This window comes from Musca vetustissima, unplaced genomic scaffold (assembly GCF_032173495.1).
Source record: "Musca vetustissima isolate MV318-11 ecotype Yass unplaced genomic scaffold, APGP_CSIRO_Mvet_v1 utg10125, whole genome shotgun sequence".
NCBI lineage: Eukaryota > Metazoa > Arthropoda > Insecta > Diptera > Muscidae > Musca > Musca vetustissima.
In genome coordinates this window covers 128,933-143,685 of record NW_026882177.1, presented here as the reverse complement: position 1 = coordinate 143,685, position 14,753 = coordinate 128,933, and the positions used below count along the sequence as shown (strand labels likewise).

The 14,753-nt window shown below is 36.2% G+C and overlaps 1 protein-coding gene across 1 annotated transcript in view; it reads left to right on the top strand.

The window, feature by feature from the left end:
• The window catches only part of LOC133328396 (ras-related protein Rab-26), a 111,545-nt gene that overhangs the window by 13,162 nt on the left and 83,630 nt on the right, over positions 1-14,753 (top strand). The window lies entirely within an intron of this gene.

Here is a 14,753-nt window from a genome sequence, read left to right as displayed (position 1 = left end):
CTTTGTCCGTATCCCTTTCTCCAAAATTTAGTATTTGGTCAATTTCATTTCCTAAATATTAACCGATCTTTCCCGAAAACAATAGGGATCTTCATTGGCCAGAACCCATCCTACATGCAAAATTTCGTGAAGATTGGTCCATAACTGTGGCCTGTATAGTGTTTACAAATTTTAATGGGCAGACGGACGAACGGACATGTCTAGATCGACTCAGCTAGTCGAGATATGATGATCGGTATACTTAAAGGTGGATCTAGGACCAATATTTCGCGGCGTTACAAACTCTTGGGACTTCACATAGCTATAATACCCTGACAACATAGTTGTGTTGGGTATACATATTTTTTTATACATATTTTAATACCCTTCACAACTATGTTATCAGGGTGTTATAGCTTTGTGCAGCCCCAAGAGTTTGTTACGCCGTGAAATATTGGTCCTAGACCCACCTTTAAGTATACCGATCGTCATATCTCGACTAGCTGAGTCGATCTAGACATGTGTGTCCGTCTGTCCATTATAATTTGTAAACACGATACAGGCTACAGTTATGGACCGAAATTTTGCATGTAGGATGGGTTCTGGTAAAAGAAGACCCCTTTTGTTTTTGGGAAAGATCGGTACTTGAAAATATTTTTTTTCATTTTTATAGCCCTTAAAAATATGTTTTTCAAAAACACCTGTTCGGAAAATACTGTTTAAAAAATCAACGCTTTTATAGGCTTCGAAACAAAAAATATCCTTGAGAAAAATATTTTTTAAAAAGTCAATGCTTTTATAGGCTTTGAAAAAAAGGAACCCTTGAGAAAAATATTCTTTTAAAAATCCATGGCTTTAACAGTCGTTAAAAAAATATTCTTTTAAAAATTCACAGCTTTTATAGTCCTTGAAAAATATTTTTTAAAAATCCTGCCTTTGAAAAAATATTATTTTAAAAATTCGCGCCTTTGAAAAAATATTCTTTTAAAAATCCACGCCTTTGAAAAAAAATTTCTTTTAAAAATCCACGCCTTTGAAAAAAAGTTCTTTTAAAACTCCACGCCTTTAAAAAATATTTTTTTAAAACTCCACCTCTTTTGTAGTCCTTGAAAAAAATATTCTTCTAAAAATTCACGCCTTTTATAGTCCTTAAAATATATTCTCTTAAAAATTCACGCCTTGTATAGTCCTTAAAAAAATATTCTCTTAAAAAATCACGCCTTTTATGGATTTTTAAGAGAATATTTTTTAAGGACCATACAAGGCGTGAATTTTTAAGAAAATATTTTTTTTAAATCCATGGTTTTTAAAGCCCTTTAAGTTCCTTTACATGAATTTATTTAATTTTAATTTTCCATAATTATTCCCACAATTTCAAGATTTCTGTAAACTTTTTTGTTGTGTTGTTGTTGTCATTCCATTTCGAGCTTATATTAAATTGTTTGATTGATCTTTCACCGATGCTTATCATACACGCAGAGTACATATCATAAAATTATTGATACTGACATAAAACAATATTGAAAATTAAAAAAAAGAAAAAAAAAAACAGCAGTAATATTGAGATATGTCCGTGTGTGTTTGGAGTGGAGCTTGAACTTTGTGAATAACAAAGAATGCTGTGTACACAATATGAACAGATGAAAACCAATTCACAAGTAGAGGAAATAAATTAAAATCCATTGGTGGCGGTTGGTGGCTGGAAAGAACTGACGGATGCAAAACGAGCAATGACAGTCGGATTATCTGGGGGCTTTGTGAAATTCATGTAGATATATGAAATTAATATTAATTTTATTTTTTTATTGTTCCTTGAAATTGGAAAATTGACTTATTGGGAGATTAAGTGGAAGGGGATGTCAGGATGAATGAGGAGGTAAAAATATATTTTCAAGGAAACTTCATAAGCGTGGATTTTGTAAAACTATTTTTTGTCAAAAAATTTTGGATTGTCTAAGATGTTTTAAATATTTTTTTAATTTTATATCAAAAAAAAAAAAAAAATTACTTGTAGAGAATACAAGCAGTGATTTCGTGATTAAAGCGTTGATTCCATAATCAAAGGATTTTTAATACTCATATTTAGAAAATATGTTATGAACGTGTGTGTGTGTGCTTCGTATATTGTTTACGAATTGGTGACAAGGGAATGGGAAGTTGGAGTAAAACAAAAACTTATTTTCTAATTAAGCATTTTTGTATTTGAAGAGTCCAACAAGGTATTGGACTGGGAATCGCTGAGGGTTAGTGCAAAAGTTTTTGATGTTCGGTGTGTTCTATGCCAATGATTAAAATGTCACATACAGTTGCCATTGTGTTCGTTGGAAATTGAAGGGTTGTGGTTGCCATGCTGAGAGAATGTTCAGTTTTTTTGCTAATTTCTTTTAATATAAAGGATATTCAGTAAAGGACATTCGCTATGAGTTTTGTTGAAAAAAAAACAACAACAACAATTATAAGCAACATTTTTCATCCTCAATCACAACTTTGTGTTGAAAGGTAAAATGTCAATCAGATGGCATTGCAGCAAACAAAAAAAAAAAAAAAGATATAAGTAATTTGCGATTAGTCAGAATTTTGTGCAAGGGTAAGGGTTGAAAGTTTTCGTTAAAAGTTGATCAGTTTATTGTTGTTGACGGATTCTTAAAGAACAAAGGGAGTGTTGTTCTCTTAGGGATTTTTCAATGAAGAAAACGTTTTTTTTTTTAATTTTTTTTAAATAAAAAGGCGTGATTTTGTTTAAAATATTTGTTCACGAACCTCATTAAAGAAGGCGAGGATTTTTAAAAAATTTGTTCAAGAACTATAAAAGATGAGGCGTAGGGGATGATAGATTCCAAGCAACGGCTCTGATTGGCTTTAACATGGCGAAGTCCGGTCTTATCTTGGTCCCTATTTCATCTAAATTGTGGACACTGACCTCCCCGCAATGCCACCTGGGGACCTATGTGCCGTGAGTTCACCCACAAGAACTATAAAAAAAATGGGTTGAGGCGTCGAGTTAGTTGCGCACTTTCGGAAAACCTAACCTACTATGAACCAGTGAGCGGAGCAGTATAGTCGGACGGGGCCGACCATATGATACCCTACACAACTTCCACGAAAATCTAACTTTGTGTGGTTCTATATTCTGATCTTGGGCAATATTTGCACTCTCTTGATCTCCACCGTGGGTTGTGTTGTTATGTTCGGATTTCAATTGTGGCCCCGATCTATGTGCCTCGAAAAAAAAAAAATAAATAAATAAGTTTTCGGTCCACTTCATTTCAATATTATTATCTGATCATCACCGAAAATTACAGGCGTTGTCCTTGACCATACCTGGACCCTCATGGGAAATTTCAAAGCGATCAGCGCTAAATATTGAAGTGTAACTCCCACATACGAATACATACAACAATGTAATTGGTATCAATTTGATGGCCAACCACTCCTCTTGGATATATTGTCAACTTCTTGGGACTATGTCATTCAGGGGTAAATATATACGCTTTAGAATACAATTTTTTTTAATTTTGCACACAAAAGTCAGGGTCCATTTGACCCGCTAAATATTGACCGATCTTTATCAAAACATGCATGCTTATTCTTTGGCCCGATCCCCTTCTCCATGCAAAATTTCGCGGTGTTTGGGCCATAATTGCGGTCTCTAGAGCGACCAGAAAAAGCGACAAAAATAAAGTTTTTGGTCCATTTCATCCCCTAAATATTAACTGATTTTTACCAGAAACAATAGGGGTCTTCATTGCGCCGAACCTATCCTCCATGCAAAATTTCGTGAAAATTGGCCCATAACTGTGGCCTGTATCGTGTTTACAAGTTATAATGGACAGACGGACGGATGGATCGACTCAGCTAGTTGAGATATGACGATCGGTATACTTAAAGGTGGGTCTAGGATCAATATTTCGCGGCGTTACAAACTGTTGGGACTGCACAAAGCTATAATACCCTGACAACATAGTTGTGTAGGGTATAAAAAGCAAAGAAAAAGAAAACCAAAACCCCCTAATGTTGACGACCCCCGCGAACGTATAAAGGACCACGATATGCGAATCTGCACTTGGAATGTGCGTACTTTGTACAGAACAGGCGCTGTGTTCGCTTTGGCGGATGTACTCAAGCCGATATTATTGCCTTACAGGAAATGCAATGGAAAGGGAGTGGCGTAAGTAAATCAGATGATTACGCCCTGTATTATAGCTGCCATGAAAAGAGACATGAAATTGGCTGCGGATTTATGGTTAACAGGAGAATAAAATACCTCGTCTACAGATTCACTCCAGTAGATGCGCGAATTGTTATAATCCGTATAAAAGCGAAATTCTTCTACATCAGTCGCATTTGCGCCCATGCTCCGACCGAAGATAAAGATAAACAGACCAAAGACATATTTTACGAGCGCCTAGAAACAGGATATCGACGCCTCCGAACCATAGTATGCTAAGTCGACTTAGCATGTTTTAAAGTTCTTTACGTTTTTAGATACTACGGTCCTTAATTTAAATTCTCTGAAATTTTGGTAATCATCGGTCAATCCAAACCAAGCAAAAATGTACTTAGCATGGCACGTAAGATTTAAGAAACTTCCATACTTTGAGAGCTTCTGCTGAAAAACTCACTTTTCAGATTTAGCTTACTATTCTTCGGAGCCGTCGATATGATCATTGCCCTGGCCATGACATTAAAATTCAGCTAAAAGATTTAAATGCAAAAATCGGAAGGGAAAATATCTTTGGCTCCACCGTAGGAAAATTCAGCCTCCATGAGGAAACATCAGACAACGGCATGCAAAAATGAAATGGTATTTAGCAGCACCGGATTCAAGCATCTCGATATACACAAGGCCACTTGGATTTCTCCCGATCGAACAACGAGAAATCAAATCGATCATGTTGTGATAGACGGAAGTCATCCGTCCTGTGTTTTAGACTTTCTATCAATACGAGAAATGAATATCGATTCAGACCATTACCTTGTTCGCTCCCATCTTAATGTAGCAGCAAAGGTGTGATCTAATGTAACACGGAAACTTGACGTCGAAAAGCTGTAAACACAACAGATATCAGAAGCCTACTCCGCTCAACTTACCCAACTGCTTGACGAAAGCACCCCTTGTCCCGATAATAATATAGAAGCACAATGGCAGAGAATTGCCCATTCCCTACAAACTGCAGCAAAAGCAACACTTGGGTACCAAAGACCACCTTAAGGCACAACCTCCTGTTGAGACAAAGGATGAAACCTGGTGACAGATACAGACAGCGTGCTGAGGACGTGGAGGTAGCATTTTGAAAAACTTCTGGTATCAAATAGTAGCAGTGAAATGGATACCCCAGAACCAATAACAGATGACGGTGTATGCCACCTAGCCAAGATGAAGTCAGAATAGCAATCAATCGGCTGAAGAATAATAAAGCAGCAGGTGCCGATGGGCTACAAGCCGAACTATTCAAGATTGGTGGTCAGTTGCTGGTAAGTAGCATTCACCAGGTGATTAGTAAAATTTGGCTAGAAGAATGCATGCCCAATGATTGGAACCTCAGCATCCTGTGTCCCGTGCACAAAAAAGGAGACAAGACGATATGTGCCAACTGTAGAGGAATAAGTCTCCTTCCCATCGCCAAGCCAATGGTCAATGACATACCACATACCAATGTGGCTTCGGACCTGGCAAATCCACCATTGACCAGATTTTCACTCTGCGCCAAATCCTGGAAAAACCCACGAAAAACACATCGACACATTCCACCTATTCGTCGACTATAAAACCGCATTCGACAGCCCTATTCGTTCAGAGGTGTATAAAGCCATGTCTGCGTGTGCCATTCCTGCAAAATTGCAGGATAACTATAACAGAACAAAATCAGCAGTTAAAGCGGGAAAGGACCTCTCGGAGCCCTTTAATACCGAACGAGTATTCAGACAAGGTGACAGTTTGCCGTGTGACCTTTTTAACATCCTGCTGGAAAAGGTTATATGAGAGGCAAAAGTGAACAGAAATGACACTCTGTACACCAAACAGCACATGTTACTCGTCTACGCCGATGACATCGACATAATGGGTCGAACATTGAGAGCGGTAACAGCCACCTTTGAACAAATTGAGAAGGAGTCTGCCAAAGTGGGTCTGGCAGTAAACGGCGAGTAGACCAAGCTGATGATATCAACGCGCAAGACGTCCAGTAGACTCGGACTAACTGTGGAACTTGAGAACTACAGCTTCGAGGTAGTCAACGATTTTATATACCTAGGTACCGCCATAAATAAAACGAATGACATCAGTTTTGAAATTCGGAAAAGGATAATGATGGCCAACCGATGCTACTATGGTCTGAGCAAACAACTCAAAGCAAGGTCACCTCCCGCCAGACCAAACTCACACTCTACAAGACGCTGATACTACCCGTGCTATTATATGGATCTGAAACATGGGTACTTACGCAGGCAGATGAGGCAGCTCTTGGAGTGTTTGAGAGAAAAATTCTCCGAAAGATTTATGAGTCTACCAAAGTGAGTCTAGCAGTAAACGGCGAGTAGACCAAGCTGATGATATCAACGCGCAAGACGTCCAGTTGACTCGGACCAACTGTGAAACTTGAGAACTACAGCTTCGAGGTAGTCAAAGATTTTATATACCTTGGTACCGCCATAAATAATACGAATGACATCAGTTTTGAAATTCGGAGAAGGATAGTGATGGCCAACCAATGTTACTATGGTCTGAGCAAACAACTCAAAGCAAAGTCACCTCCCGCCAGACCAAACTCACACTCTACAAGACGCTGATACTACCCTTGCTATTATGTGGATCTGAAGCATGGGTACTTACGCAAGCAGATGAGGCAGCTCTTGGTGTGTTTGAGAGAAAAATTCTCCGAAAGATCTATGGGCCGATTGGCGTTGACGGTGATATCGCCGTCGAATGAACCATGACTTGTACCAGACGTATTGAGCTGCAGCGACTACGTTGGCTAGGACATGTTGTGAGAATGGATGAAGATGCCCCAGCTCAGATAGCATATAAAAGCGAACCATCTGGATGGTTCACGTAGAAGGGAAAGATCGAAAAGGTCGTTCAAGTCGAAGACAACATTGCCAAAAATTGTCTTTTAAATTGAAAAAAAACTGCGCAATAGACCGACGCGCTTTGAAATCTTTTCTAAGCTCGGCTTATGGAACGAAAGTTCTGTCACCAGCCAGCTAAGTAAGTAATAAAAGGCTAGGATTTTTATACCCTACACAACTATGTTGTCAGGGTATTATAGCTTTGTACAGCCCCAAGAGTTTGTAATACCGCGTAATATTGGTCCTAGACCCATCTTTAAGTATACCCATCGTCATATCTCGACTAGCTGAGTCGATCTAGACATGTGTGTCCGTCCGTCCGTCTGTCCATTATAAATTGTAAACAAGATACAGGCCACAGTTATGGACCAATCTTCACGAAATTTTGCATGTAGGAAGGGTTTGGCCCAATGAAGACCCCCAGTTTTTCTGGTCGCTCCAGAAAAAATAAGGGGTCTTCATATGTCGGTGTAAGGAGGAGATGTTGTTGACCTCTAATCGGCCAAGAGGGTGAAATTATCACGAAATATTACCCAGGCTTGGAATAAAAATCCGCAGAAAGATAGGGTTATGTGGTAGTTGTGTAGGGTATCGTATGGTCTACCATGTCCGAATATACTGCTCCGATCACTGGTTTAAAAATACTTTTTTAAGGAATATAAAAGTCGAGAATTTTTAAAAAATATTTTAAAAATGTTTATCAAGGTCCAGGGGTTTTTCAAGGTAGGGTTTTTAAAAATATTTATTCAAGCAACACAATTGGACGTGGATTTGTTTAAAAATATTTTTAGAGGAGTGTAAAAGTCGAGGATTTTCAAAAATTCTTTTTTAAGGAATACAAATTGGCTTGCGTTTTTGATTTTTAAAAAATATTTTTGTCAAGGGGTTTTTAAGGCTTAAAGAGTTTTTTCAAGTATAAACACAAATGTGCTGTGATTTCCACAAGCAACACAAACGGCAGTAGAGGCTGCCTATCTCTCCTTCTACATTCAAACTGGTTACAACTCCCTAATATTATTTTATTTTTTAAATTCCATATGTATATACATATTATTAGATTCTCCCGGTCTCTCTTACTCCCGCCCAATTTAAAATCACCTCAGAAAATTATTTTAGTCCTTTTTTATTGAAATTAAGTCCATTATTGTCTTTGCCAAATTAAATCAAAACTGTTGTCCTTTCCACCTGCTGTGCTGTGCGTGTGTGGGCTTCTAAGGATTCTATAATTGAATTCAATCTCAACGTTCCATACACACCCCGAAAAGAAAAACAACAAAACGAAATCAAAATAACTTTCAAAATTGTTTACAACTTAGATCATTTTTTCCTACCCAAAGAAGCCAATTTGTATTCCATTTTCTAATGACGACGATGACGGCAATGAAATATTTGAAATTTTCGGCTACCATAGAATTTTAAAAACACCTTTCAGGGAATTACAAAAGAAAAAAATCCTCAAAATAAATCCGCTACGCAGTCTGTCTGCCATCTCTGCAAATTGCAAAAATAGAAACACACACACAAAGAAAAATACAACAACAAAAATGTTTGCTTCATCCTTTTTTGTAAAAGTTGTGCTTTGTTTTTGACAGTGCACTGAAGTGTAAGGTAAATAAATAAAAAAAATGTTGGCTTTCTATGAAAAAAGTTTCAACAACAACCACACGAAGCTGGATAATGTCTAGACCAAAGGAAGAAGCTAAAATGCCTTGTCCTGATTTCTTCGTTTTCTCTCTTTCTACATTCATTCTCATAGCATTTATCCTTGTGTGTCTTGCTCGACATAAAAAAGCCAATGGAAAGAGATGTAAAAAAAAACTATAAAAACTGTAAGCTGTCGGACAAAGGAAATACATTTGCCATTGATAAGGAAATCACGTACACACACAAACAAACACATACACATGTGTGTGTTGTGGTTTTTCCATCGGATTACACTTAACCATGGATGGGGGGAAAATGACCACTTGATAAAAGGGGAAGTATTTGTTTGTTCATCATAATATTTAAAGCCGGGACAGTGTTTGTTCTGCTTATTGAAAATCTTTTAAAGGTCAGAGTCCTATAAAAATAAAAATTATTGGAGTGGAAACATTAAGTGAAATAGTTATATCCTTGAAAAATATTAAAAAAACATATTTTTTCAAATCCACGCTTACGTATAGTATTGGTAATATATTTTGAAAAATCCCCGCCTGTTTGAAATCCCTAAAATATAGTTTTATAAACTTGACGAGTGATTGTGATAGTTGAAAAATATTAAAAAAACGTTTTCGTAATCGACGCTGCCTTAAAAAGTCCTGAAAAGGTATTTAACAAATGCATGACTTAGGATTGTCCTGGTATATTCCTAGAAAATATATTAAAAAAAATCCATCCTTGTTTATAGTCCTTAAAAAATATTTTTAAACCAGAGAGAGGAGCAGTATAGTCGGACGGAGCCGACCATATGAAACCCTACACAACTTCCATCAAACTATAATTTCTGTGGTTTCTCTGAGCCTGGGCAAACTTTCGAGATATTTCTATCCCGGGCATATTTTCCAAATCTTGATTTCCCGAGGTGAATATTTAAACCATAAAATAAAAATTTGATCACTTTAGGTTGTGGTTGATTTGACCCTCGGAATATTGACCGATTATCATCTAAACACTGTTCTAAGTAACTGTTCAGATTTCCTTAAACGTATAAAATATGTGATGTTCTGCATATAATAATGGCCCCTAGAGCAACTAGAAAATCTGACAAAAATAAAGATTTTGGTTTATTGCACCCTAAATAGGCATCTAGGCATTACCATTGACCATAACCGGAACATTATGTAAAATTTCAAAGCGATCAGCGCGACATTTCCGCCTCTAAACAATATCATAGCACATAGACACTTTCCGTATAACTTTCACATTCGAGTTCATCCAACAATATAATTGGTATCAATTTAAAGGTCAACCATGCCTCTTGGATGTACTATCAACTTTTGCGGTCTATGTCCTTCCGAAGTAAATATATTCGCCATAGAATACAAAATTTGTAATTTTTCACACAAAAGCCAGGGTCCATTTAAACCGCTAAATATTGACCGATCTTCATGAAAACAGTTATGTTTATTCTTTGGCCAGATCCCCTTCTCCATGTAAAATTTCGAGATGTTTAGGCGGCGTTACAAACTCTTGGGGCTGCACATGTCAGTATGGGAGCTATATCTAAATCTGAAGCGAAAATTAGCACTGATCATTCTAGACATAGACGAAAATATATATAAGAGCTATATCTAAATCTGAACCGATTTTCAGGAAACTTAAAACACATCATTCTAGACCTAAGTCATTACGCTATGTAAAATTTCGTGCAAATCGAAATATATATAGCGACTTTGATGGACCATTTACATAAAATCGGACGGAAATATATATGGGAGCTATATTTAAATCTGAACCGATTTCCAGGAAACTTAACACACATCATTCAAGACGTCATTCATTACGCTGTGCCAAATTTCGTGCAAATCGAAAGATATATAGGTACTTTGGTGGACCATTTACATTAAATCGAACGAAAATATATATGGGAGCTATATCTGAACAGATTTTCAGGAAACTTAACACAGATCATTCTAGACTTAATTAAGTACACTATCCCAAACTTCGTGCAAATCAAAATATATATAGGGACTTTAGTACACCGTTTACATTAAATCGGAAGAAAATATATATGTGGGAGCTATATCTAAATCTGAACCGATTGTTCCCAATTTCAATAGGGTTCGTCCTTGGGTCAAATAAATGGGCTGTGCCAAATTTCATCCAAATCGGATTATAAATGCGATATTGACTTTGTTTACAATTTAACAACAACAGACGGACGGGCTCAGAAAGTGATGCTATGCATATTCTCAAAAGGAACCAAGGGTCTATCTCGATTTCTTTTGCCTCTTACAAACATATGCACAAAGACGTAATACCCTATACCACAGTGTGGTTAAGGGTATAAAAATATTTTTAACCAGTGAGCGGAGTAGTATAGTCGGACGGTGCCGACCATATGCTACCCTACACAACTTCTACGAAAATCTAACTTTCTGTGGTTCTATATTCTGCGCATGGCCAATATTTCGCGATATTTGCACCCTCTTGACCGACTACAGTCCTTCTAATTACTTGTTCAGATTCCATTCACCGTGAGTTGTGTTGTGATATACGGCTTTCAATCGACTCAAAAAAAAAAAAAAAAAACAAAAAAAGAGTTATCGTTCCACTTTATCTCAATATTGTTACCTGATCATCGCCGAAAATTCTAGGCGTTGTCCTTGACCATACTTGGGTCCGCATGGAAAATTTCAAAGCGATCAGCGCTATATTTCCGCCCTCTAGTTACTTAATAACATCTCAGTACGCAAGCACCTGTAAATATTTAAGTGTAACTACCACATCTGAGTATCTACGACCATATAAATGGTATCAATTTAAAGGTCAACCACTCCTCTTGGATATACTATCAACTTCTCGGGCCCAGGCCATCAGGGGTAAATATATATGCCACAGAATACAAATTTGGTAATTTTTCACACAAAAGTCAGGATCCATTTGATCCACTAAATATTGACCGATCTTTATCAAAGCTGGCATGTTTATTCTTTGGCCCGATCCCCTTCTCCATGTAAAAATTCGCGATGTTTGGGCCATAATTGCGGCCTCTGGTGCGACCAGAAAAACCGAAAAAATTAAGTATTTGGTCCATTTCATCCCCTAAATATTAACAGATCTTTACCAATAACAATAGGGGTCTTCATTGGCCAGAACTCATCCTAAATGCCAAATTTTGCTTAAATTTTGTGAATATTGTTCCATAACTGTGGGATTCATCGTGTTTACAAATTATAATGGACAGACGGACGGACGGGCACACATGTCTAGATCGACTCAGCTAGTAGAGATATCACGATTGGTATACTTAAAGGTGGGTCTAGGACCAATATTTCGCGGCGTTACAAACAATTGGGGCTGCACAAAGCTATAATACCCTGACAACATAGTTGTGTTGGGTATAAAAATATATTTAACCAGTAAGGACAATAGTAAAGTCCGACGGGGCCGACCCTTCACCACTTTGGGAATATATACAACAGATGAATCCTAACAGACGTCGCATTTTTAAAGGACCAGTAAAATGAAATTAGATCCATAAACATGTCATTCTGCAACCGGTACTAAATTTTTCATTTGGTCAGATGTAACTATATCTAAATATTATCTTAGAAAACTGCACACAGCATTACGCTGTGCCAAATTTCGTGCAAATCGAAAGATATATAGGTACTTTGGTGCACCATTTACATTAAATCGGACGAAAATATATATGGGAGCTATATCTAAATCTGAACCGATTTTCAAGAAACTTAAACCACATCATTCTAGACCTAAGTCATTACGCAGTGTAATATTTCGTGCAAATCGAAATATATATAGCGACTTTGATGGACCATTTACATAAAATCGGACGGAAATATATATGGGAGCTATATCTAAATCTGAACCGATTTTCAGGAAATTTAACACACATCATTCTAGACCTAACTCATTACGCTGTGCCAAATTTCGAAAGATATATGGGGACTTTGGTGCTCCATTCACCTTAAATCGGAAGAAAATATATATGGGAGCTATATCTAAATCTGAACTGATTTTCAGGAAAGTTAAGACACATCATTCCAGACATAATTCATTACGCTGTGTCAAATTTCGTGCAAGTCGAAAGGTATATAGGGACTTTGGTGCACAAAATCGGGCTAAACTATATATAGGAGCTATATCTAAATCTGAACCGATTTTCAGGAAACTTAAGACACATCATTCCACACATCATTTCGTGCAAATCGAAAGATATATGTAGGGACTTTTTGCACCATTTACATTAAATCGGACGAAAATATATGGGAGCTATATCTAAATCTGAACCGATGTTCACGAAAGTTAGCACACATCATTCCAGACTTAATTCAGTACGCTATGTCAAAATTTGTGCAAATTGAATGATTTGCAGGGACTTTGGTTCACTATTTACCTAAAATCGGGCGAAACTATATATGGGAGCTATATCTAAATCTGATTTTCAGGAAACTTAACACACATCATTCTAGACCTAATCCATTACGCTGTGCCAAATTTCGTGCAAATCAAAAGATATATAGGGACTTTAGTACACCGTTTAAATTAAATCGAAAAAAAATATATATATGGGAGCTATAACTAAATCTGAACCGATTTTTCGCAATTTCAATAGGGTTCATCCATGGGTCAAATAAATGAGCTGTGCCAAATTTCATCCAAATCGGATTATACATGGGATATTTACTTTGTTTACTTGAACGGACATATAGACTCAGAAATTGATTTTATGCATATTCTCAAAAGGAACCATGGGTCTATCTCGATTTATTTTGCCTGTTACAAACATATGCACAAAGACATAATACCCTGTACCACAGTGTGGTGAAGGGTATACAAATATTTTTAAAAATCCACTCCTATTTTAGGTCCTAGAAAAAATATTTTTTTTAAATCCACGCCTATTTTAGGTCATAGAAAAAATATTTTTTTTAATTCACGCCTATTTTAGGTCATAGAAAAAATATTTTTAAAAATCCACGCCTATTTTAGGTCATAAAAAATATTTTTTTTAAATCCACGCCTATTTTAGGTCCTAAAAAAATATTTTTTTAAATCCACGTCTATTTTAGGTCCTAGAAAAATATTTTTTTTAATACACGCCTGTTTTAAGTCCTAGAAAAAATATATATTTTTTTTAAATCCACGCCTATTTTAAGTCCTAGAAAAAATATATTTTTTTTTAAATCCACGCCTATTTTAGGTTCTAGAAAAAATATTTTTTCAAATCCACGCCTATTTTTGGTCCTAGAAAAATATTTTTTTTAAATCCACGTCTGTTTTAGGTCCTACAAAAAATATTTTTTTAAATCCACGCCTAGAAAAAATATTTTTTTTTAAATCCACGCCTATTTTAGGTCCTAGAAAAATATTTTTTTACGTCCACGCCTATTTTAGGTCCTAGAAAAAGTGAATAGTCGCCTGTTTGTTGTCCTTAAAAAATACAAGCCTGTTGGTAGTCCTGGAAAAATAATTTAAAAAAATACACGCTGTTTCAGGTCAATGACAAATTTATTTTCATTTTATTCGAAGTATAATAAAATAAAATTAATTATAATCATACGGCCCCGGTGCCGTATGATTATCATTAATATCCGCAATATAGATGATACGCCACCATAAACATCACCCTTAGCCTTGAATGAGTTGCGATTTAATTGAGTTATAATTTTTCATTGTTTTAAATGAAATATATATACCTAATATAACAACAACAAAAATAACCCCTTTTGAATATTACTTTGTTGAACATGATGGGGTGTAATTTGAACACTTTAATTAGTTCGTATGACTAATAAAAAAAATTGTGAGTTTCTCGACTAAATATAAATTCTCCGATTCTGTTATCTCCAATTCGTAACCTTTAAAAGTCTGGGTGCTCAACCTTATGATGGCTTAATTCTAGAATTTATATTTTGTGTGTATGTGTGTGTGTGTGGGAGAGCTTGTTAATTTTGATTTAATTTATTATCGACAGACTACATTTTTTCGTACAATTTCATTGTTTGCAAAAAGTTTTGATTATCAAAAGACATGATTTG